At 47.8% G+C, this 26,616-nt stretch overlaps 1 protein-coding gene across 2 annotated transcripts in view; it reads right to left on the minus strand.

The window, feature by feature from the left end:
* LOC143935999 (chloride channel CLIC-like protein 1) overlaps positions 1–25,907 on the minus strand; it is a 325,838-nt gene extending 299,931 nt beyond the window's left edge. Inside the window, exons 1-2 of one of the 2 annotated variants that reach the window (XM_077460253.1) lie at positions 25,792–25,907; positions 22,655–22,735 (exon numbers count right to left, since the gene is read on the minus strand). The gene's annotated coding sequence lies outside the window, so the exon portion shown is untranslated. The remainder of the gene's footprint in view (positions 1–22,654; positions 22,736–25,791) is intronic. The other variant, XM_077460254.1, reaches the window with a different exon arrangement.
* Between the last annotated feature and the right edge of the window lie 709 nt (positions 25,908–26,616).

Consider the following 26,616-nt stretch of genomic DNA (forward strand, 5'->3'; position numbering starts at 1 on the left):
AGCTTACTGGAGTGCTGGGCTGTGGAGGGGCCAAGAGTATTAGAATTCAAGCTCTCAGTGGCTTGCTGAGAGTCTGAGCCGAGTCCAGGCATGTGGGCGGATCCCAACCATATGGTTGCTGAGTGCATTACAGGCAGATAAATAGGTATTTTTTACCTGCGGGGTTAAAGTGGAAATAAAATTCCGCTGTTACATACTGTGAGCAGGCAGGCATTTTATTGCAGAAAAGACGTGCAAAGTTTCTTCTGCAATAAACTATACATGGCTGCTCACGGAGATCCCCAGAATGTAAACTGAGCTGCGCATGCACAGCTTAGCTTGAAGTGGTCAGCCCGATCCCTGTGTGCCAGAATGACTAGCCGCTGCTTGTGTGGAAGAGTGACGTCATCCTGTGCCGGCAAATGAAGATGGCCAAAAAGCAGCACACAGGAGAAGATGTCAGTGCCGGTGATGGACCATTGATCCCTTTAGCTCCACTTAAACCAAAACCAAACCCACCTATCCTTTACAGCTAACGACAGTGCCATCTTAGCCTCTATTTAGATCTGCAGTGAACAAGTTATGACATCAGCCAATTGAGGGCTTGAAAGATTGGTTAAGAGCTGGCATAAGTACACTGGTAACAGAGTCCTCACCAAGATATGCTGTGGAATTGTTACTGTTTTGGAAAATAGTTTAAGCAGAACTAATGTTAAAAAGTGAAACAATGCAAGCAGGCGGGCTCCTTATTGCAAAAAGAAATCCCTTTGCACAGTCTTCTTCAGAAAGTACACTGAGCTGCACATTGGTGGAAGTTGTGACCCCACACTAGCCAAGACAGATGAAGACCATGCAGCCACAAAAAGATGGTCTGGTAAGGGGGCTTGGTGACACTGCAATGCCTCAGACACAGCCACTGCCTGAAGCGGAGGTGAGAATTTACTGACTTTAGCTCCACATTAATTGGCAAGTTTATTATGCTTTAAGGGGATCAAACCCATGTGGAAATATGCCTGTGTTATAGTGTATGTACTGCATTTATTTATTTTTAGCCCTCACATTTTAGTCCCCCCTGAGAGGTTCAGTTGACAAAATACAAAAATTTTCAAGATGCTGAGGGTATTCGAGATGTGCATTGTCTCTCCATAGGCGTTAATCGGCAGGATCACATCAGAGGAGCCTTGCAGTTGTCAATGATGCAATTAAAAATAGAGAGACGCATTGCAGGGTACAGACCTTGAGAGGCTATACAACTGAACTACATGTAATCTTGTTATTCTGTGTTTACACACTATAACGTGCAAAAATAACACAAAGAAATAAGAAAAGGATTTTCTGTTCCAAAAAGCAACATCATGCCTAAGACGGTGACTTGAGGTAATGCAGTCATGGGGATAAAGGAAGGTACATTTGCAGGAAAGTAGCAAGTCACACAGTGGCCAGCGGTTCACTAATCTAGTAGTGCAGTATATGCAGCCTGTTCAGTCTGAGTTTGAGCAAAATGCAGTGTAAAGCCTTGTACACACAATCGGATTGTTAGCCAACAAAATCGTGGCATTATGTCTGAAGGGTGTTGGCTCAAACTTGTCTTGCATACACACGGCCACACAAATGTTGGCCAACAATTATGAACATGGGAACGTACTACGTGTTTTTTCAGTTCTTTAGCACCACCCTTTGGGCTCCTTCTACTAATTTCGTGTTAGTAGAAGTTTGGCGAGTGTTGATTCGCACTTTTCTTTTAACGTTTTTCAGTTTGTTCGTCAACCACACATGTCGCAGAATCGGAGGAGATAACATGTTATTTATTATTGGAGTTATTGCTTTGACATTATTTTTTTGGTTGAATAATGATTTGATATATTTTCTATATTTTTGGATGCATAGAATGCACTTTTTGGTTCTATTGGCAGATAGCATGTCTAATTTCATTTGTTTTCTTTTTTTAATGCACAATAAAAAAATTGTGTAGAATAATACTTGGCTATGTGTTTTACTTCAAATGACAATTTGGGAGTAGGCAGTTACATTTTAAAAAATACAATGTAAAATTGACAAGGGACACCAACATAATTGTATCTTTGATCTTAAAAACTACAGGATAATGGTGTTGTGGTAATGTGGCCAAAAAAGCATAATAATATTCTTGATATCACTAAAAAATTTTTTTAAATAACTCCATCAGTATCATCAGCAAAGCAGCTTCATTATTATCCCATTAAAGAAGAAGAGAATGTGCGCTGCATGTGGAGATTTCATGATTTGCCACGTCATGAATGTTAATTCTCCATTACGAACGCTAGTTTACAAGACCGACCGCTCCTGGCTCATCCTTGCTTCTGAGCATGCGTGTTTGTACTTTGGACTGTTGTCTGACATATTTGTGTACACACGCTCGAAAAATCCAACACACATTTGTCCGCAATTTGAAAACCTGCTAGCCAACGTTTGCTGGCGGAAAATCCGACAATTGCCCGATAGAACATACACACAGATTTACCGCCAACAGGCTGTCATCAAAACATTTCCGGTCGGAAAGTCCGATCGTGTGTACGGGGCTCTAGGCTTCATGTAAACACGGCTGACTTTGACTGCTGGCCGCAGGAAAAATGCAAACTGATTTTGCTGCCAGTTTGCGTTTTCTGCAGAAAAAGCGTTCCTATCCTGAACGCGATTCTTCCGCATTCAGGAGCGGGAGGTCGAATCTTCCCTAACCGCAGCAGCTCCTAAATTCTTTTAAAAGCCTATGCGTACATTGATACATAGGGGGTGATTTACTAAGAAGGCAGCACTGCACCAGTTCATACATTAATTGGTGTGCTGGAAAAGTCATTAATCAAATATGCGAACCGGTGCACATTGAAGAGCAAATAGCAATAATAAATATCTGCATATGTAAACTGCAACTGTCGCTAGGGTAACTGCAGTTTTCTCATTGACAAGTGTCTTGTTAGGCAATTAGTAGGTGTTCTCAGTTAATTAACCCTTTTGATGCTAATCTTATTCCTATCACTTCTAATATATCTTTGAATTTTTTTCTATTTTTTTTTACCCAAATCTTGCAACACATTACAAACAACAGAGAAGTGTTTCTAAACCCAATAAATTACTATTTTCAGATCTTGATCTTTAAAGGTGACCATACGCTGCAATCCGTTAGATCTTAAATAGATTAGATTTAGTGTGAGAGCTTGTTTGATTTCCTATAATTTGAATTAATTGTTCAAGTGCGCCTAAATATCGAGCTATACGGAGATTGGCCGATCAGATTGCATAATGTATGACAATCTTAAGTGCCAAATTTGGAATGTAGATGTGCCATGACTTACTTGAATTTTCCACATGATATTTCTTGGGCATTATACAAGGCACATGAAAAACCCTTTTTTCAAAGACATGCTAGAGTGATCAGGAATCTTCAAACGACGGCTCTGAATGAACGAATGAATGAGTGACTTGTATAGCGCTGCCTATGCGAACCAAATCGCCTCAGGGCGCTTGCTGCCGGTGTCCATCTGGGTGTAGTGCGGTCCTTTACCCCATAGGGTCCCGACGTGCTTACAAACACATACACGAGCCAATTTATTTTTTATGGGAACAGAGGGGCGCCAGACTGAGTGCAGTATAAATCATATATTTAATAAAAACAAGTAGTAACTCACAGGTTAAATTAGATGAGTTCAGTATGTGGTGAAAATCCTGGAGTCTCATAAAAGTCTTCCCTTTGAATGAATGCCTGGGGCACTGGTGTGATCTTACAGGGATCCAGAGAATGCTGGGGACCAGGGGGCAGGAAACAAGAAGCAGCTGGTCGTGACTTCACAGGAACAGGAAATGTGATTATTCACAGTAGCAAGGAATGGCAATGCATTTCGAAGCTACAGCTTCTTCATCAGACCCTTTTAGGAGGAGCTAGAGGAGCGAGAGTCTTTTGACATAATTTTGACAAGGTGCATGTCACATGTTGGCAATGTAACATCCTAACATGACCTGCGTGCAAATCTCCTTAAAAAAAAAAATACATAAAGGTGAACCAGTGTAAAAAAAAAAAAAAGTCAAGTTTAGAGGTGTGCCCGTTCAACCCATGCAATTGCATGTACATAGCTTAACATTTACTAAGATTTTGGCCACAAAGTGAACAAACTCACGTGAACGAGCGCAAGAGCCGCTTGCGCATTCGCACTGCTTACATTGATCTCACGCAGTTCTAAACGTACTGAAAAAGTTACTTTCTCATTCTATTTTGGGTATATTTGTAACTTGGGCAGTTGTTACTAAACTTCCTCACATCACCCCATAATATTGACACCTCCATCTTCGGTCTATAATACTTGTCCATATTGGCGCACAGATTGCATACTCCCGTGCACCGAGATCACAATAGTAAATGGGGGATTCCAGCTCTGTTACCAGCGCACCGTTTTGTAAATATGGAAATGTGCGTTGCGGCTCGCCGTTTCGTAAATCACCCCCATAGGCTTTCATAGAGTTAAGTTTAGAAGCTTTGGCAAAAAAGACGCCAAAGGCTTCTAAACTCACGTTTAGGAGCTGTAGTGTACACGAAGCCTAATGCGGTTCAAAAGAGCCAGTAATATGATGTATTTACTCTAGCTAGGGCTCCCATCTACCCCCATTTACCCTTAGTATTATACCAACACTTAATGCCAGATGAAAACAGAAGTTTCAGTTGTGCTTTGGTTACCTATTGAGTCAGTCACAAGCTCTCTAAAACAACCAGCAGAGCTCCTACTTTATTATGGGAAAAAAAAAAAAAAAAAACTAGGGGTGCACCGAATGGGTTTTTTGGTGCCGAAACTGATACCGAAAATGAAAAATACACTAAGCCGAAAACCGAAACCGATACCGAAACAGCACCGATACCGAAACATATTTAAAAAAAATGTTTTTATACAGGAGATGGTCAGAGACAGGAGACATGGTACAGGAGGTGGTCAGAGACTGGCGACATGGTACAGGAGGTGGTCAGAGACTGGGGGCATGGTACAGGAGATGGTCAGAGACTGGCGACATGGTATAGGAGATGGTCAGAGACTGGCGACATGGTACAGGAGGTGGTTAGAGACTGGCGACATGGTACAGGAGGTGGTTAGAGACTGGCGACATGGTACAGGAGGTGGTCAGAGACTGGGGACATGGTACAGGAGGTGGTCAGAGACTGGGGACATGGTACAGGAGATGGTCAGAGACTGGGGACATGGTACAGGAGATGGTCAGAGACTGGCGACATGGTACAGGAGATGGTCAGAGACTGGCGACATGGTACAGGAGGTGGTCAGAGACTGGCGACATGGTACAGGAGGTGGTCAGAGACTGGCGACATGGTACAGGAGGTGGTCAGAGACTGGCGACATGGTACAGGAGGTGGTCAGAGACTGGCGACATGGTACAGGAGGTGGTCAGAGACTGGCGACATGGTACAGGAGGTGGTCAGAGACTGCAGACATGGTACAGGAGATGGTCAGAGACTGCAGACATGGTACAGGAGATGGTCAGAGACTGCAGACATGGTACAGGAGATGGTCAGAGACTGGGGACGTGGTACAGGAGATGGTCAGAAATTGCACACATGATACATGACACATGAAACAATTGATACAATGCAGCCAGCCAGTGTGTCCCCCGTTGCAGCCAGAGTGTCCCCCTCATAGCAGCCAGTGTCCCCCTCATAGCAGCCAGTGTGTCCCCCTCATAGCAGCCAGTGTGTCCCCCTCATAGCAGCCAGTGTGTCCCCCTCATAGCAGCCAGTGTGTCCCCCTCATAGCAGCCAGTGTGTCCCCCTCATAGCAGCTAACCTGTGAAGAGAAGAGAGAAGAGGAGAGTCGCCTCCGTCGCCTGTTTGATTGCAGCGCGGGAACATCACAGCTTTCCGTTCAATAGCTGTGTTCGCGGCTGCGCGCGGTCACGTACAGCCCCTCCCCCTTGTCAGGGCACTTTGATAGACAGATCATCCCTCCAATCCTACGGGTGATCTGTCTATCAAAGTGCCCGGACAAGGAGGAGGGGCTGTACGTGAAGGCGCGCGGCCGGGAACACACAGCTATTGAACTGAAAGCTGTGATGTTCCCGCGCTGCAATCAAACAGGTGGTGGAGACGGCTCTCCTGCACTATAGCATGATATAGCTTTTCATGATGGGCGGCACCAGGGGCGGAGCCCCACCCCATTTTCGGCTCCATTATCGGCCGTTTTTCTCTTTCGGCAAATTGCCGAAAAGGGCATTTTCGGCCGATATGTTTCAGCGGCCGAAATTTCGGTGCATCCCTAAAAAAAAACACTTAGGCTGCTTTCACACTGGGGCGGTATTCAGGCGTTACAGCGCTAAAAATAGCGCCTGTGTAACGCCTGAAAAAAACCGGCCCCTTTAACTCCAGTGTGAAAGCCGGAGGGCTTTCACACTGGAGCGATGCGCTGGCAGGACGGTGAAAAAAGTCCTGCCAGCCGCATCTTTGCAGCGATGAAGGAGCGGTGTATTCACCGCTCCTATACCGCTGCTACCCATTGAAATTAATGGGACACCGCGGCAATACCGCCGGCAAAGCGCCGCTGCAGCGGCGCTTTGCGGGCGGGTTTAACCCCTTTTCGGCCGCTAGCGGGGGTTAAAACCACCCCGCTAGCGCCCGCACACCGCCGCTAAAACTACGGTAAAGCGCCGCTAAAAATAGCGGCGCTTTACCGCCGACGCTGCTCTCGCCCCAGTGTGAAAGCAGCCTTAAGCCCCGGACAAATTTGCAGCCAAAGGACCAAGCACCTTTTTGCAATTCTGCACTGCGTCGCTTTAACTGACAATTGTGCGGTCATGCGACGTGGCTCCCAAACAAAATTGGTGTCCTTTTTTTCCCACAAGTAGAGCTTTCTTTTGGTGGTATTTGATCACCTCAGCGGTTTTTATTTTTTGTGCTATAAACAAAAATAGAGCGACAATTTTGAAAAAAATTCAAAATTTTTTACTTTTTGCTATAATAAATATCCCCAGAAAATATATAAAAAAAAAAAAAAAAAAAACATTTTTTTTTCCTCAGTTTAGGCCGATACGTATTCTTCTACATATTTTTATAGGGATAGTTTTATAGCATTTTTATTCTTTTTTTTTTTTTGTTTTTTTTACTAGTAATGGTGGTGATCAGCGATTTTAATGTGACTGCGACATTAGTGCGGACACATCAGACATTTTTGGGACCACTGTCATTTATACAGCAATCAGTGCTATTTAAATGCACCGATTCCTGTGTAAATGACACTGGCAGTGAAGAAATTAACCAATAGGGGGCAGTGTAGGGGTTATGTGTAATGTTATGTTTTTTTTATTGTAGGGGGGCGTGGCCTGGCATGTGACATCACTGATAGTCTTTCCCTATAACAGGGAACAGACGATCGGTGACAGCCACACTAGTGCCGCGTACACACGAGCGGATTGTATGGCGTACTTAGTCCGTCATACAATCCGACGGACAGTCCGTCGTACTTTCCACTGAACGGACTTGACCACACACGGATACACAAACAGTCCGTCAAAAGCTTGCGCGATGACGTGTACAGCACGTACGACGGGACTAGAAATAGGAAGTCCAAGACACAGCAAAGCACCCTTCCGCCGTGTAAATCCTTTCTGGGCATGCGCCATTCTTAGTCCGTCGAACTAGCATACTGACGATCGTATTGTCCGCTGAAACCAAAGTACGACGGACAGAATTTCGAAAAAACCGAAATACTTAGTACTCCGGACTGCACGCTGAAAAAGTCCGCTGAAGCCCACACACGAGCGGATTGTCCGCTGAAATGTGTTTCGACGGACTAAGTACACCATACAATCCGCCCATGTGTACGCGGCATAAGAAGCACGGGGAGAGGGTTTGTTTACACAGACCTCTCCTCATTCTTCAGCTCGGGTCCACTGGTTCCGCCGCCACGGTCAGGACCTGGTCGGCGCGCTCCCGACCCACGACTGGGCACTTAAAGAGCCACGTACAGGTACATGATTGTGCCCAGCTGTGCCATTCTGCCAATGTATATGCGCAGGAGGCGGTCCTTAAGCAGTTAAACATGTATTAATGTTAACTGATTGGAAGAAAAAAAAATGGGGGGGGGGGCATACCAGATACTGTCTGCAATACCAGACAAGGGGAATAATAGAAAGGAAGCCGAGAAATTAAATGTGTCTCTATTAGTTGCACTTTTTCCCCCAATCTCTTCAGCTCCAAACTCCTGAAAATAATAAATGTAATAATAAATTAATCTATACCTCACTTATATAAGCAAAGGCATCATTTAAGTTTACTAGCCGTTTTGTGAGCCTGTTCAGCATCTTATATATTTAAACGTAAAAGCCTTGTCTAGGCGCGGACATAACTAGGTGTCATCTATTACCTTTATTAGTGTAAATGGCTTCCTTTATGAACCTCCAAGATCCCCGTTTCACTTTGTTAATGAGCCAAGACAAGGCCACACTAAATGTCATTTTCCTCTCCAGTGAGAGCTCTTTAGTGGCTAATAAGGGCACTTACATTGGTCAAGGAGGTCGCAGTTGGATAGTTTTAATTTGCACTACCTGAAGCCATGCCCCAATAGCAAATTAAAACTAGTTTCAGTAAGAAACGGGTTTTCTAGATAACAAAGGTGGGCATCTTGTGGTATCTACTCTTAGGCCCCTGGGTGTTTAGCCTCTGTGCATCAGATTCCAACGGCCCTGCTGCTGGCAGCCTGTAAAATTCTATGACAGGATAAAAGCTGCTGCTGCTGGATGGTGCACCGAGCGGTACTAACATTTAGGGCAGTACATGCTCAGACGAATTCCCAGAACACAAGAAGTCTACATTATGGGCATTCTTTCCTAAATGTTATTACTACTTGGTACACCACTCAGCCCCATCAGCTTTCAGATTCTCAAAGTTTTACTGACTGCCGGTGTTCTGCCTAATACAGTCCGCCCATCAAATGCTGTCCGCTCCGTACTGCGCATGCGCAGTACGGAGCAGCCGAAGCTTCGGAAAAACTCCGAAGTTGAACGGCGCCTGCGCCGTGAGTGGAGGAGGTAGCCCCACTATCCAAGCGGACATAGGGTTAAGAATTTTAGAGGGCCCCTCGCGGGCGAGCTTCGCTCGCCACGCTTCGGGCTCGGCCTCGCTCCGCTCGGCTCTTTTTTATTCTAACTCTATGTCCACTTGGATAGTGGGGATAGAACCTGGACTCACGGCGCAGGCGCCGTTCGTCCTCGGCAATTTTCGGAATCTGTGTTCCTGTGTACTGCGCATGCGCAGTACGCAGGGGACAGCATCTGATGGGGGACACTATTTTACAAGACACCGGCAGCAGGGCTAGACATTATACCTGTGCCTTCTGCCTGCACAAAAATGCTGAGTGCATGAGACCTAAAGAGGAACTGCAGTCTGCTTACATAACATGTAATAAAAACATAATTTGCCATTCTGAAGCTTCCCTCCAACCACTTTGCATATTATTTTATATATACTGTGATTCTGTACTTGCCAAATATGCTGCAGAAATCTCCCTCCACTGAGTCTGGCTGCAGCCATTTTAACTGTGGGAAGCTGAAGCTACTGCCTGTTCACTTCCTGGATTTACACAGACACACAGAGGCACACCCCCAGCTCTGCAGCTCTCATTGGCTCTCTTATGACTCACCCCCCTCCCTTCCTGGCAAACTCTCACAAGAGTGAGAGAAAGCTGTGCATGATATCATAAGCCTAGGCTAATGACCAGACAAGAAACAGGAAGTGGGCTGTATAAGGGATTTACTGGCAGAAAATAAATCATTTAATATCCAAAGTTAAAACAAGAGCAGAAGATTGAATAGATGGAAAGTTGAAAAAAATTATCGAAGTTTCACTTTCAACAGAATTAGAATTTTTAAATAACGTTTAATACAATCAAAAAGATTCACTTTTTCTAATTTTAATAAATTGTTTATATATGGGAAACGATGCTGCCACATCTCCGAGAGGTAAGAGCCCTTTCACACTGTGCCGCCTAGGGCGTCAGCGGTAAAGTGCCGCTATTTTTAGCAGCGCTTTACCGTCATTTTATCAGCACTATTCGGCCGCTAGCGGGCGGTTAAAACGACCCGCTAGCAGCCGAAAAGTGGTTAAATCCGCCCGCAAAACGCTGCTGCAGCTGCGTTTTTCCGGCGGTATAGCAGCGCTGCCCCATTGATTTCAACGAGTTCATCGCTCCAAAGAAGCTGCTGGCAGGACTTTTTCTAACGCCCTGCCAGCGCACCGCTCCAGTGTGAAAGCCCTCGGGCTTTCACACTGGAGTGAATGGAGCAGATGTTTTAGGGTGGTTTTCAGGCACTATTTTTAATGCTATAGCGCCTGCAAAATGCCCCCAGTGTGAAAGGGGTGTTACAGAATCAGAAATGTGTGCATACAGACAGCGGTACACAACATAGTTCAAGAAACTGACAAATGTGAACATATCACATCTGTACATCAAGTTTACACAAATACAGAAGGATGGAATATGTGGAACCATTCTATGTAGTATACTGCATAACATCTCGGCGAGCGCCGCTCCTGTAATTTTTCCTGTAATATTTTTAGCAGTGCTTTACTGCAGTTTTTGCTGGGGTTCTCCAACCCCCATGCCCCCCGCGTGCACTAGTGGCCGAAGAAGGGTTAAAATGACCAGCAGTTTGGCAGCAGTGTCCATTCAGTTCAATGGGCAAGAGTGGTGTATTACGGTATACACCGCTCCAAAGATGCTGCTTGCAGGACTTTTTTTTAGCGTCCTGCCAGCGCACCGCTCCAGTGTGCCTGTAAAATACCTCAGTGTGAAAGGGGTTTTAGAGAATGAAAATAAAGGGGGGCAGAAAGGCGAATCAGGGATCATGGAGGAAAAGGCACCTGGACATAGGAAGGGAAGACTGATCCCCTTCCTAGCCTGACCACCCACCAGAGGTCCCAGATGTCAAGGCATAGATCTACGAGCAAGAAATTACCCCTGAAACACCAGATGAGACTGAGGTTTTATAGAAAAATTAAGGGGTCCAAATCTTCCAGAATTTCTCACTCTGTTCCTTGATTGACATAGCAAGGTCCTCCATGTTCTGAATTTCTGTGATTCTAGCCAGCCAGTGATATTTATTTGGGGGGGGGGGGGTTGCTCTCTTCTGGAATACAAGCATTTGCAGCCATTAAAAAGTGAACCTTTTGGCACATCTTATAAGACCAAACTGTCAGGAGCTGTGACAAACTATAACACTGCCCAGGGTTGCTTATACTCCAATGGTATAATATATATATATATATATATATATATATATATATATATATATATATATATATATATATATATATATATATATATATAAAATGAATTGACAATGATATAACTGCTGAAGCACATGGCCACAGGTCAAGTACATTAATATTTTGTTTTTCCTGTTGCAAAAAAATTGTCCTCCGAAGTGACCAGGAACATTAGCAACAATAATTTACGCTCAGTCCAATTTGCTCAGGCCGGAGACTGCTTCACTTTAAATGTCGTTTTCGCTAGGAAACCATAAGAGACGCTAGAAGGTATTGGCGGCTGCTGGGTTGGTAACCTAGCAACGGGAGTAAAGGTTGGTAAACTGAGCAACGGGGCACATGAGGCGGTTTACTAATGAGTGAAAGTTTCTGTCAAGATTGTAACTATCTGTCAGAGAGATAAATGGATACAGTTTTATAAGGACCAGTTGATAATGGCACTACAATGAGGTTATGACTAAGACAGAGACATGAAGAAAAAGACTAAGTTAGACTTACCGGTGACGGTATTTCTAAGAGCCTTTCAGGACAACCCCGGAGAGAGTGTAGCTCCACCTTGTAATTAGGAAACACATGCCCACTTTAAAAACACCTCCTCTTCCTCCATGGCTTCAGTTATTGTGGCCTTCCGACGCTGGAAAACAAAGCACAGAAAGCACAACACCATGGTAGAACTTAATACATTTACTAAGCATAACCTAGGGAGGGAAGTAACGGTTGTCCTGAAAGGCTCTTAGAAATACCGTCACCGGTAAGTCTAACTTAGTCTTTCTCAAATCGCCTTTCAGGACAACCCCGGAGAGGATAACCGAGAAACTTACCCTAGGGCGGGACTACTGCCTGCAGTACCTTCCTGCCGAAGGCCTGATCTGCTGCAGACAGTAGATCTAACCGGTAGTGCCGGAGAAATGTCGAATAACTGGACCAAGTGGCAGCCTTGCAGATTTGTTCAGGCGTTGCACCGGCCCTTTCAGCCCAGGAAACTGCCGTGGATCTAGCAGAGTGAGCAGCAATACCTGAGGGAGGTATTTCTCCTTTTGCTTTATAGGCTCCTGTTATAGCCAACTTAAGCCACCTACCCAGCGTACTTTTAGAAGCTTTCTCCCCCTTGCGTGATCCAGAAAATATCACGAAGAGGGCGTTTGATTTTCTAAAATCTTTAGTAACTTTCAGAAACTGTAATAGACACCTTCTCACATCCAATGTGTGAAAAACTTCCTCTCCTGCATTTGCTGGGGTTGCAGAGAATGTAGGTAACACTATTTCCTGCGATCGATGGAAAGCTGAGGATACTTTCGGTAGGAATGCTGGATCCGTCCTCAGTACCACCCTGCCCTGGTAAACTCTAAGGAAGGGTTCTGTAATAGCTAGAGCTTGAAGCTCGCTGACTCTCCTGGCCGAGGTGATGGCCACCAAAAAGATTGTTTTTAAAACCACCTTCTGTAAAGAAGCTTCCTGTAAGGGTTCAAACGGTGCTCCCGAGAGACCCTGTAAAACTGTAGACAAATCCCAACTGGGAAAGTCTTTAAGGGCTACTGGTCTATTTCGAGCAAGAGCCCTAAAAAATCTAGAAATTAAAGTTTCTTTAGATAAAGTCTTTTCAAAGAAAACTGATAAGGCAGCCACCTGAGTCTTCAGGGTACTGGCTGCGAGACCCTTCTCCATTCCTTCATGGAGAAACTCCAAGACGGACACCGTGCTCTTGACCTTGAGTTCTCTAGAACTGCACCAGGAGTTGAACTTTTTCCAGACCTTCATGTAAATTGCCTGTGTAACTGCCTTCCTACTAGACAGCAGGGTCTTTACTACTTTATCTGAGAGACCTTTGGCTTTTAATAGGTCCTCCTCAGAAACCAGGCGGTTAGCTGTAGGAGTTCCACCTCTGGATGACTTACTGTCCCCTGGGATAACAGATCTTTTCTGGTGGTAACCTCCATGGGGGCTTCGAGGCTAGGTTTCGAAGACCCGCGAACCAGGGCCTTTTTGGCCAAAAAGGAGTGACTAGTATTAAGTCTGTCCTTTCTTCCCTGAATTTCCTCAGCACTAGTGGAATTAGAGGAAAGGGGGGAAAGGCGTAGCACAGCTGGTAATGCCACTGGTGAGCCAATGCATCCAACCCTATTGCTGCATCTCCTCGGTGAAGAGAAAAGAATCTGTCCACCTTTGAGTTCTGCTGGCTGGCAAAAAGGTCTACCTGTGGAACCCCCCAGGCCTCGGAGATCATCAGGAACACTTCCTGATTCAGACTCCATTCTGCCTCTAGCAATTTGCGCCTGCTTAGGAGGTCCGCAAACAAATTCTGAGAGCCCTTCAGATGCACTGCCGATAGTGAGGCTGTGTTCTGCTCTGCCCAGGCTAACAACAGATTGGCCAGCTCCATCAAGCTCCTGCTTCTGGTTCCCCCTTGCTTCATAATGTAGGTAACCGCTGTTGTGTTGTCTGACAACACCTGGACATGGTGGCCTCTCAAACTCTGCTGAAAGGCCACTAATCCCAGAAAGATCGCCTTCAACTCCCTCCAGTTGGATGATCTTTGAGCTTCCTGTTTGGACCAGACCCCCTGAGATGTCTGACCATCCAGATGGGCTCCCCAGCCCCAGGCACTTGCGTCTGTAGTAAGGCGCTTGTCCACAGGAAAGGTCTACACCAGGCCCCTTGAGAGGTTTGCCTGGTCTCTCCACCACCAAAGAGCCCTTTTCGTCCTTGACGAAATTTTTAGCTGTTTTTCCAAAGGATCCTGATGGGACCAGCTTGACAGAACCTCCCTCTGAAGGGGTCTGGAATAGAACCTGGCCCACTGAACAGCCGGGATTGCTGCCGTAAGCAGGCCCAGAACTGCCATAGCCGTCCTGACTGAGACTGTCTGGTTGCTCTGTATCCGCTGTACAGCTAGCTGCAACTTTCCTGTTTTTCCAACGGCAGGAAAACTTTCTGGAGAATCGAATTTAACGTATACCCCAGAAATTTCACTTCCTGTGAGGGGGTCAGGATTGACTTCTCTAGATTTAGAAGCCATCCCAGGCCCTCGAGGTGAGACTGGGCCCTCTGGAGATTGACTAGGACCTGCTCCCTGGAGTCTGCAAAAAACAAAAGGTCGTCCAGGTAAGGGATGACTGGAATCCCCTTCAATTTCAGGGGCTCCAAAGCCTCTGCCATAATCTTCATAAAAACCCTGGGAGAGGACGAGAGTCCGAACGGCAGAGCCCTGAATTGGAGGTGCCATACCGAACTCCCCACCTTCAATGCCAGGCGCAGGAACTGCTGCGATGCCTGATGAATTGGTATATGAAGGTAGGCATCCCTTAGATCCAGGGATGCCATGAAGCATTCTGGGGTCAACAGCTTTGTGATGGAGAAAATTGTATCCATCCTGAAATGTTTGTACTGAATGAACCTGTTCAGGAATTTCAGATTCAGGATTAGACGGTACTTCCCTGAGGGTTTTTTCACCAGAAAAATATGTGAATAAAAACCCCCGCCCTGCTGGTTTACTGGGACTTGAATCAGAACCTCTTGCTGCATCAGCTCCTGTAACAAAAGCTTCATTGCAGAGGCCTTCTCCTGATCCCTTGGCAATGTTGTCACGTAAAACTTGCTCGGGGGTAGTTCTGAAAACTCCAACCTGTACCCCTGATCGACAACGCTCTTCACGAACAGATTTGGAGACAGCCTGTCCCATTGTTCGCGAAAAGCCGACAGTCTCCCCCCCACTGTGGAGATATTGTCACTTGCTCTTAGGGGACTGCTCTGGGGGAGATCTAAAGAGGACTCCACCCTTGCCTTTGCCCTTCTGTGAACCCCATCTGCTCTTGCGCTCCTGGTCTTTTTTATGGGACTGCTGAAAAGCACGAAAATTCTTTTTGGCAATCTGCTTTTTCTTAACTGGAAAAGCCTTCTTTTTATCGGCTGTTCTATCCAGCACAGACTCTAAATCGGGACCAAAGAGCAAGTCACCCGAGAAGGGAAGACCACACAGCTTGACCTTAGAAGCAGTGTCCCCAGACCATGTTTTCAGCCAAACTGCTCTCCTGGCTGAATTTACAAGAGCCGAAGACCTAGCGGCCAGTTTAACCGATTCTGCTGATGCATCCGCCATGTATTTGACTGCATTCAGGATCAGTGGAAAGGACTCTAAGAGATCCTTGCGGGGTGTCCCCGCCTCAATATGGCTCTTCAGCTTCTCTACCCAGCATTCCAGATTCCTGGCCACTACCGTAGCTGCCATTGCTGGTTTTAGACTGACTGACGCAGCATCCCAAGCCTTTTTAAGGATGGAGTCAGCTTTTTTGTCCATTGGGTCTTTAAGGATCCCCATATCCTCAAAGGCTAGATCCGTTCGTCTGGATACCTGCGAGAAAGCTGCATCGACTCTGGGTTTCTTGTTCCAAACCTCTGAGTCTTTATCTTCGAAGGGAAACCTTCTCTTGAGAGCTTTAGAGAAGAAAGGGGCTTTTTCTGGGTCCTTCCACTCCTTTCTCACTGAGTCTGAGAGGACCCTGTGGACTGGAAAAACTCTCAGTTTTGTTTCGTCCAACCCCTGGTACATTTTGTCATGAACTGACAGTTGTACTTTTTCTTCTTGAATTTCTAGAGTAGTGTAGATTGCTTTAAGAATATCATCTACTTCCTCTAGTGATAGCTTGAATTTGGAGCCCCTGCTATCTTCTTCCTCTTCCTCCTCCTCAGAATCCCTGAAGGAGATGAGAGTACTACCCCCTTCGTCTCCAGACTCTTCAGTTTCCACCTGTCTGGATGACGACGCCCTGGGGCTGGGCGGTAAGTTCTGAGGCTCGGTCTGTGCGGGAGGGTTTTGTATCAGGATGGACCTGACTGAACTCAAGGAGTTTGTCAGCTCTTTAACCGAAGAAAACAAATCCTTATATTGTTGAGATGTTTCCTCTTCCACCAATTCTCTGATACAATTTCTGCACATTGCCTTCTGCCATGAATCTCTGAGGGGGGTCTTGCAAGAAGGACATTTTCTCTGACCTGGTCTAGCTTTTCCTAGTGATTTTTCCTGAAACGACATACAGGTTTAACTCACTAAAAGCTCTCAACAACCAGTTGCTTAACACCAAGCCAGTGCAGAGACCCACCAAACAGACCACTAGTGAGACCCCAGAACTAGGCTGCAAAAGGTCAGAGCGAAGTCCACCTCTGACCTGCAGCGACAGGCCCCCAAGAGGGGGGAACAGACAAAGACATAGCCCAACAGTAAAGCAGAGGGTGCCAGTGCACCTTACGTACCTGGGCTGGACCGGTGCTAGGGGCGCCTGTCTCCGCCATAGCTGGCTTACACTCTTCCATCGTTTGAGTGAGGCAGCTATCACAAACAGCTCTGTCATTTGAAATTTTCCCGGCCGCCGCGTCATCAGGGCCGGCCGGAAGCGGAAGCACGCGGTCACCTGACCCGCCCCATGATCCCTGCGTTCCAGGCGCTTGAACCACGGCGCCACGCCCCCTCAGAGCGCCCGCGCGTCACCGTGAACGACGCCGTCGCCGCCCGGGACCCGGCGCCGAAAACGGAGCCATGCCGCTGACCTGCAGCGGCCTCCGCCAGCAACAGAGCCCTCCCTGCTCTAACCAGCGGACACCGGGCACCCGACGCCGGCACTCCGAGGGTCCTTACTCCCGTGAGATGGCGGGACCAGGAGCTCCAGGAGTCCTCTCCCCGTGGAGATGCTGCTGGGGGTCAAAAAGAAACAACCTGCAACGAAAGGTAAGCCTTACTCCCCTGCAGAGAGTGTAGCTCTCCCTGGTTCAGGCACATGCTTCCTCCAAGGAGGAAACACAATAACTGAAGCCATGGAGGAAGAGGAGGTGTTTTTAAAGTGGGCATGTGTTTCCTAATTACAAGGTGGAGCTACACTCTCTCCGGGGTTGTCCTGAAAGGCGATTTGAGAAAAGGAAAAATGACAGGAAGAGGATTTTTTATTTTTTTTCAAAGTCTTTCTTTAACCTCTTCAATACTGGGCATTTATACACCTCCCTTCCCAGACCAATTTTTTTTAGCTTTCAGCACTCTCACACTTTGAATGACAATTACTCTTGCAACACTGCAACACTGTAACCAAACAACATTTTTATCATTTTTTTCATACAAATAAAGCTCTCTTTTGGTGGTATTTAATCACCACTGGGTTTTTTATTTTTTGGGACATAAGTGAAAAAAGAGCAAAAATTTTGAAAAAAAAAACACTTTAAGTTTCTATGATAAAATTTTGCAAATAAGTCACTTAAGTTCAGAAATTTGGGCAAAAATGTATACTGCTACATTTCGGATATTATTTAGTCTCTTTGAAAGTTATAGAGTCTACAAGCTGTGGTGCAAATCACTGAAAATTGATCACATCTGATCACACCTGATGCCCTGACGGCCTCTCTCATTCCTTGAGGCTCTGAAATGTCAGGAAAGTACAAATACCCCCCAAATGACCCCTTTTTGAAAAGTAGACAGTCCAAGGTATTTAGTAAGAGGAATGGTGAGTTTTTTGAAGTTGTCATTTTTTCCCACAATTCTTGGGAAAAAGAATAATGTTTTTTTTTGTTTGTTTTGTTTTTTACAAACTTGTCATAATAACAAGTTATTTCTCACACACAGCATATGCATTAGGGATGCACCGAATGGGTTTTTTGGTGCCGAAACCGATACCGAAAATGAAAAATACACTAGGCCGAAAACCGAAACCGATACCGAAACAGCACCGATACCGAAAATGACTGTTTTTAAAAAATATTTTTATACAGGAGGTGGTCAGAGACTGGGGACATGGTACAGGAGGTGGTCAGAGACTGGGGACATGGTACAGGAGGTGGTCAGAGACTGGCGACATGGTACAGAAGGTGGTCAGAGACTGGCGACATGGTACAGGAGGTGGTCAGAGACTGGCGACATGGTACAGGACGTGGTCAGAGACTGGCGACATGGTACAGGAGGTGGTCAGAGACTGGCGACATGGTACAGGAGGTGGTCAGAGACTGGCGACATGGTACAGGAGGTGGTCAGAGACTGGCGACATGGTCAGAGACCGAGAACATGGTACAGGAGGTGGTCAGAGACCGGGGACATGGTACAGGAGGTGGTCAGAGACCGGGGACATGGTACAGGAGGTGGTCAGAGACAGAGAACACGGTACAGGAGGTGGTCAGAGACAGAGAACACGGTACAGGAGGTGGTCAGAGACAGAGAACACGGTACAGGAGGTGGTCAGAGACTGGCGACATGGTACAGGAGGTGGTCAGAGACTGGCGACATGGTACAGGAGGTGGTCAGAGACTGGCGACATGGTACAGGAGGTGGTCAGAGACTGGCGACATGGTACAGGAGGTGGTCAGAGACTGGCGACATGGTACAGGAGGTGGTCAGAGACTGGCGACATGGTACAGGAGGTGGTCAGAGACTGGCGACATGGTACAGGAGGTGGTCAGAGACTGGCGACATGGTACAGGAGGTGGTCAGAGACTGGCGACATGGTACAGGAGGTGGTCAGAGACTGGCGACATGGTACAGGAGGTGGTCAGAGACTGGCGACATTGTACAGAAGGTGGTCAGAGACTGGCGACATGGTACAGGAGGTGGTCAGAGACTGGCGACATGGTACAGGAGGTGGTCAGAGACTGGCGACATGGTACAGGAGGTGGTCAGAGACTGGCGACATGGTACAGGAGGTGGTCAGAGACAGAGAACACGGTACAGGAGGTGGTCAGAGACAGAGAACACGGTACAGGAGGTGGTCAGAGACAGAGAACACGGTACAGGAGGTGGTCAGAGACTGGCGACATGGTACAGGAGGTGGTCAGAGACTGGCGACATGGTACAGGAGGTGGTCAGAGACTGGCGACATGGTACAGGAGGTGGTCAGAGACTGGCGACATGGTACAGGAGGTGGTCAGAGACAGAGAACACGGTACAGGAGGTGGTCAGAGACAGAGAACACGGTACAGGAGGTGGTCAGAGACTGGCGACATGGTACAGGAGGTGGTCAGAGACTGGCGACATGGTACAGGAGGTGGTCAGAGACTGGCGACATGGTACAGGAGGTGGTCAGAGACAGAGAACACGGTACAGGAGGTGGTCAGAGACAGAGAACACGGTACAGGAGGTGGTCAGAGACTGGCGACATGGTACAGGAGGTGGTCAGAGACTGGCGACATGGTACAGGAGGTGGTCAGAGACAGAGAGCACGGTACAGGAGGTGGTCAGAGACAGAAAACATGGTACAGGAGGTGGTCAGAGACAGAGAACATGGTACAGGAGGTGGTCAGAGACTGGCGACATGGTACAGGAGGTGGTGAGAGACTGGCGACATGGTACAGGAGGTGGTCAGAGATTGGCGACATGGTACAGGAGGTGGTCAGAGACTGGCAACATGATAAAAGAGATAAGTGCAGCCAGTGTGGCCCCCAGTGATGCAGCCAGTGATTCAGCCAGCGATGCCCCCCCCCAGTGATTCAGCCAGCGATGCCCCCCCCAGTGATTCAGCCAGCGATGCCCCCACAGTGATTCAGCCAGCGATGCCCCCCACAGTGATTCAGCCAGCGATGCCCCCCACAGTGATTCAGCCAGCGATGCCCCCCACAGTGATTCAGCCAGCGATGCCCCCCACAGTGATTCAGCCAGCGATGCCCCCCACAGTGATTCAGCCAGCGATGCCCCCCACAGTGATTCAGCCAGCGATGCCCCCCACAGTGATTCAGCCAGCGATGCCCCCCACAGTGATTCAGCCAGCGATGCCCCCCACAGTGATTCAGCCAGCGATGCCCACACAGTGATTCAGCCAGCGATGCCCCCCACAGTGATTCAGCCAGCGATGCCCCCCACAGTGATTCAGCCAGCGATGCCCCCCACAGTGATTCAGCCAGCGATGCCCCCCACAGTGATTCAGCCAGCGATGCCCCCCACAGTGATTCAGCCAGCGATGCCCCCACAGTGATTCAGCCAGCGATGCCCACACAGTGATTCAGCCAGCGATGCCCCTCTGCAGTGAAGAGAGCCGTCTGGTTGAATAGAGCGCCGGGAACATCACAGCTTTAAATTCAATAGCTGTGTGTTCCCCGTCGCGCGCCGTCACACACAGCCCCTCCCCCTTGTCCAGGCACTTTGATAGACAGATCACCCGTCCAATCTGGACAGGTGATCTGTCTATCAAAGTTCCCCGGACAAGGGGGAGGGGCTGTGTGTGACGGCGCGCGACGGGGAACACACAGCTATTGAAATTAAAGCTGTGATGTTCCCGGCGCTCTATTCAACCAGACGGCTCTCTTCACTGCAGAGGGGCATCGCTGGCTGAATCAGTCCTGCGCTATTCACCCCCATCATGGGCGGCACCAGGGGCGGGGCGGGGGCGGAGTTCCGCCCCAGGCCCCGCCCCATTTTCGGCTCAATTATCGGCCGGTTTTTCCTTTCGGCAAATTGCCGAAAAGGGCATTTTCGGCCGATATGTTTCGGCGGCCGAAATTTCGGTGCATCCCTAATATGCATACTTCCAATTACACCCCAAAATATATTCCGCAACTCTTCCCAAGTATGACGATACCACATGTGTGGGTCCAACATGCAGGGAGCGCCGTCAGGTGTTCTAGGAGAGTAAATGACACCTCTAATTTCCTAACCACCTATTACATTTGTGAAGGCCCTGGAGCACCAGGACAATGGAATTACCCACAAAATGACCCCATTTTGGAAAGCAAACACCCCAACGTCTATTCTATGAGGCATAATGAGTCTTTTGAACAGTTCATTTTTTTCCACAAGTCTTCAGAAGACGTGGAAAGAAAATGAAAACATATTTACTCCGATGGGCTGGTGACGGGTACTCGGGCACGCCGATGGGCTGGTGACAGGTATTCGGGTACTCAGATGAACTGTGACAGGTACTCAGATGGACTGTGACAGGTAATCGGGAGCTCAGATGGACTGGGACAGGTACTCGGATTCCCAGATGGGCTGTGACAGGTACTGAGGTACTCGGATACTCAGATGGGCTGGGACAGGTACTCAGATGGGCTGGGACAGGTACCCCGATGGGCTGGGACAGGTACCCCGATGGGCTGGGACAGGTACTCTGGTACTCAGATGGGCTGGGACGGGTGATGACAGGTACTCTGATGGCTGGTGACAGGTCCTCTTTATTGGGGGGGTAGTAATCAGTGTGTTTGGTGTGTACACTAAGGGGTAACGAGATGTTACCACAATCTCCTTCTCACACACGATCGGTGTGTGAGGAGAACCCGGTAACATCTCATTACCACGGTTTGTTTACATTCTGTGACCAGCTGTGATTGGACACAGCCGGTCACGTGGTAAAGAGCCAATTTCATTGGCTCTTTACTGCGATCGGGGTTGGGCTGTGTCAGGGTGCACGAGCGCCGTGACTATACACAGTACATGTGACCGGCTGTGATTGTACACGCCCAGTCACGTGTATCGGGGGTGGATCAGGGATGCCAATCACACGGATCGGGGATGGGCTTTGTCCAAGGCACACACCTCATCCACAATCGCCGCACTGCGGGCCCCCGGCGCAATACCGAGGATGTCATATGACGTCCACCCAGGACTTTCAGCCCCAGTAGGATTTACCCCCTTAATGCCCAGGCCATTTTCTGCGGTACGGCACTGCATTACATTAACTGACAATTGTGCAGTCCTACGACACTGTACCCAAACAAAACATATGTTCTTTTTTCACACAAATAGAACTCTCTTTGGATGGTATTCGATTACCTCTGCGTTTTTTTGTTTTTTTTTTAAACTTAATTTTCGGGAAAAAAAAAAAACTTTTGTTACTTTCAGGCCAATTAGAAAGCATAGCGTGCTTTGCGCATGAGCAGTAGGGAGCCACAAATGGCGGCGGCAACAGCACCGAGACCCGATTCTAAATTAGGCTGGGGTGCCGGCATTGTGGAACCCCTGGACAGGCAAGTGTCCTAATATTAAAAGTCAGCAGTTACAGTATTTGTAGCTGCGGACTTAATTTTTTTCGGGGGGCCCTCCGCTTTAAGGGGGTCCCATTCAGACGTGTGCTGTAGTAACACAGTGTACTGCATTCCCTTGTGATTATCAATCTGAAGAATCACTATTACGCAGCAGCAAGCACATCACTTTTTTGTGGTGTGCTACAATCCCAAGAAATGAGTCCTTTTATTATTCATTGCATTGACAGCCATTCATTATGATTCATCTTCCTTAAATGGATAAGTTCACCTTTTGTAACATGTTACACCCATACTCAGAGTGTAACAGGCAGCTTGTTACAGATGCACCAGCCCCAGATCCCCTGTTCTGACAGCTAGCAGGGGATCCCCCCGCCCCCCCACACACTACAGTGTGAACCCAGGCTAAAGCAGTATTAAACCCAAAAGCAAACATCTATTATAATTGCAGCTTACCAATTCTTAAAAGTGATGGTTACATTCGTTCTTTCCTTTATTTTCTCTTAGCGATCCTGTTTTTCAACAGAACAAGCGGTCCTGCAGATGTAGAAGAGAGAGTGTTGAGACAAAACATTTACCACTGACAGGGTGCTTACAGTTATCAGCTTTAATTTATGTAAAACCTTTCCCCTAAAGAAAAAAAAAAAACAGTTTGCCGTAACTGCTTATAAAGTGTGAGCTGGAGTTTGGCTTCAATTTTTTTTTGTGTATCTAAATCTGCTAATACATCTAACACTCCCCTCCCCAAGACTGACAATGTTTCTGCCCAAAGGTGCACGATTACCTTGATATCCATTCCTGTCAATGGGAAGCTGCATTTTTGGTGCGGTTTTAAAAACCCCATCAGAGATGCAGCATGCGGGACTTTTCAAAATGCATCGCACCTATAATGCAGTGGTGTGTCCCATAGGATTTAAAAGGGAAGCATTTTTCTTGTTCTGTAAAAATGCGGGGAAAAAAAAACTTACAAGTGTGAAAGGGCCCCAAGGCAGCATTCACACCTGGGCGTTTTGAATCGTGGGTAGATTTGCCCACATATTTCAAAAACTCCCAGGTGTGAATTACAAAATTGCACAACGCACAATTCAGATTCCATTCATTTGAACAGCAGCAAAAAAAAAAAAAAAAATGCACTGCAATCGCAGCAGAACCGCATCACGGGAAACTTTGTCACCCCAAAAAAAGCTCAGGAGCCTCTTTTGGGCGACATGCGTGATGCAGTTTGCCACGATTTACCACGCAACAGAACCGCATCTGAAATGGGCGTTGTGTGATTTTTTATTCAGACCTGGGCGATTTATAATCGAGGGCAGAATCGCGGAAAATCTGCCTCGCGATTCAAAGCGCCCAGGTGTGAATTCAGCCCCAAGTTGGCCCTGAACAACCTCGTATTTTCCTGATTATTTTAACGTGCTTTTAACCCCCGCTAGCGGCCGGGGAAAGGATTAATAGCACCCGGTTTGCGGCGCTGTCGAGGCACTTTGCAGGCACTTTGGCAGTGGTGTCCATTCATTTCAATGGGAGGAGGCGGTGGAGGAGTGGTGCATTCACTGCTCCCGCACCACCCCAAAGATGCTGCTTGCAGGACTTTTTCTTGTCCTGCAAGCGCCCTGCCGTAGTGTGAAAGCACTCAGACTCTCACACGGGCGGCTGGAGAGGCGCTTTTCAGATGCTATTTTTAGCTCTAAAATGCCTGAAAAGCGCCCCGGTGTTAAAGGGCTCTTAAAAAGGGCTTATTTCCGCCCTGACATAAAATGCAGAAAAATCCAGTGGAGGTCCATCCATAAGGGCCGCCGCCCCCCTAATCCATGTGCCCGGCCCTTAATCTACATGTGGAGCACCGGACGCATGGATACCGATGTTGTTGTTTTTTTGGGGTTTTTTTAAGCACATGATTAGAGCCTGAAGCTTTAACTGGCTTCAAAAAAAGGGTGGGCTCGGGGTGCACTGAGCCCACCCAGCTGTGTGCCAATTAATATTTGCTGTGGTCTTCCTGATTGGGCGGGAGGAGAATCAGGAAGCACATAGTAAATATTAATTTGCTATTGTCACACAACTGGGTGGGCTCAGGGCACCTGAGACCCGATTAGCCCAGAGGAGAAGTGATTGTATTGGCCAGCGAGGAGGAGGTGCAGGGGAAGCTGGCAAGGAGGAAACGCTGCCCGTGACCTAGACGGGGTAAGTACGGAGCTGGTGGGCTGACATTCGAGTGATATATGGGGGGGGGGGTGGCGTGTGGTTTGTTTGCTGCACCCCAAAAAAAAAATTTTTTTTAATTGTATAGATTGGGCCATCGGGGTTATAACCTTCCCTTAGACCCCTTTCACATTGGGGCACTTTGCAGGTGCTACAGCCCCTGAAGGAGCCACTGCTGGGTCTCCAATGTGAAAGTCCCGAGGGTTTTCACACTGGAGCGGTGCAGTGGCAGGACGCTAAAAAAAGTCCTGCTGGCAGCATCTTTGGAGCGGTGTGTACCCCTCTCCTGCACACTGAAATCAATGGGGCAGCGCGGCTATACCGCTGGCAAAGAGCTGCTGCAGCAAGGCTTTGCGGGTGGTTTTAACCTTTTTTCGGCTGCTAGTGGGGGTTAAAAACACCCCGCTAGTGGCCGAATACCTCCGCAAATCCGACAGTAGAGCGCCACTAAAAATATCGGCGCCTTACCGCCAACCCCCGCCACAGTGCCTTAAGCCCTGTTCACCCACAACGCGAGTGCCCGCTAGCAATTTTAAAAGCACGATTCACAGGCGTTACTTCCCAGGATTCAGAGGGCAACCCTTTTACTTGAATCAGCTGCCCGTTGTGTGTTTTGTCGAGCCCAAGAAGCTCGGGGCCAAGCTTTGACCCTGAACCAGGCACGCATTTACAGGTGCGTTTAAAAAAAAAAAATATTTCATCGCACTGCGTTTGGGGGATGAATGGCGCATTTTGCCTCCATCTGGAATTGTGAGGAGAATCGCACCAGTTGTACTCGCGATTCCCACTCACCCAAAATGTGGGCGGGACACGCGAGACTCGGAATCACATGCATATTCCCGCCTGTGTTTCCGACTGGCACTAGAAAACTCCGGGTTTGGACGCCATTCCTTGTTCCTGGCACCACGAACCCAGAAAACAGGCGTTTTGTCATGGCAACCAAACGTGAAAAACTACGCTATTCAAAAAATGCGCCAACATCGGCTCCGAAATAAAAGAAGGGTACACGTTGGCGAGGTTTGGGCCGCATAGGACAGACGATTCTAGTGAATGGCGGCAATACATGGCGCTCCCGCGTCCCTCAGAGGTGAATTCAGCCGTTCTCCGCCCACAATAATAATGTTTCGTCTTTAGCTCTACTTTCAGCTTGGAGAGTCGGGACATAACGGGGGATAGAGGAGGAGCCGGTGACAACCCGGGTATTTCCTCAGTAGTGTTGTCACCCTCCCCTCCCCTCCCCCCACCTCGCAGTCAGTCAGGTGTAGCCCTGTTGCTATGGGAGAAGCTTCTAGAACTTCAGTCAGCAATGCTGAGACAATGGGAGTGACTGCAGCTCCTGTAGAACTACAAGTGTCAGCGTGTCCCCCAGGAAGCCGTATAGACAGCTAATGCGTTACCTTAGAGCCCTCACTGACACCCACCGGGCTTCCTCCTCCTTAGGTTTAAATCAGCCGCTTCTACGGGGCCCGGCGAGGACCAAACATGGCGGGCTCCTCAGCCTTCCCGGGTTTTCTCCGGTACTCTGCTGCCACCCAGTGCTCACAACTGCTCACTACAACCAGGCGGCTAATGCACGATCACATTGAAGAAATCGAGCGCGTTCCAGGGTCTTTCCCTGCGCAGTGCTCTGCTGCCACCCAGTGGCTATAATCGCTCACTACAACCAGGTGGCTAATGCCAGATTACATTGGAGAACTCGAGCGCGTTCCCGGGTCTTTCCCTGCGCAGTACTCTGCTGCCACCCAGTGACTATAATCACTCACTACAACCAGGCGGCTAATGCTAGATTACATCGGAGAAATCGAGCGCGTTCCCGGGTCTTTCCCTGCGCAGTGCTCTACTGCCACCCAGTGGCTATAATCGCTCACTACAGCCAGGTAGCTAATGCCCACCAAATCGTATTTAATAACCCAGATCTGACAATTCCTGGAGGATTAGAACATAGAGATCATTTCGTCCTGTAATAATCCACAGATCAGAAGCAACGGCTGTATAATCTGATAAAGGCTCATAAAAAAGGACCATAAAAATAATAGGATTCAGTCACAGATAGATTACGCGTTCGAAGGAGCGGGAGAGAAGGGTTTAGCAGCACGAATTGAAAAGGCGTAAGATTAAGGCGCAATTTACACGGGGATGTGTGGATTATCTGCATGGAATGACGGTTCTCGCTGGCAGAGAAGATCCCGCATCAAATACAAGCCTAAAAGTAATCACATTTA

The sequence above is a fragment of the Lithobates pipiens genome, unplaced genomic scaffold (assembly GCF_037356315.1).
Source record: "Lithobates pipiens isolate NorthernLeopardFrog02 unplaced genomic scaffold, aLitPip1_a1.2 Scaffold_28, whole genome shotgun sequence".
Lineage (NCBI taxonomy): Eukaryota > Metazoa > Chordata > Amphibia > Anura > Ranidae > Lithobates > Lithobates pipiens.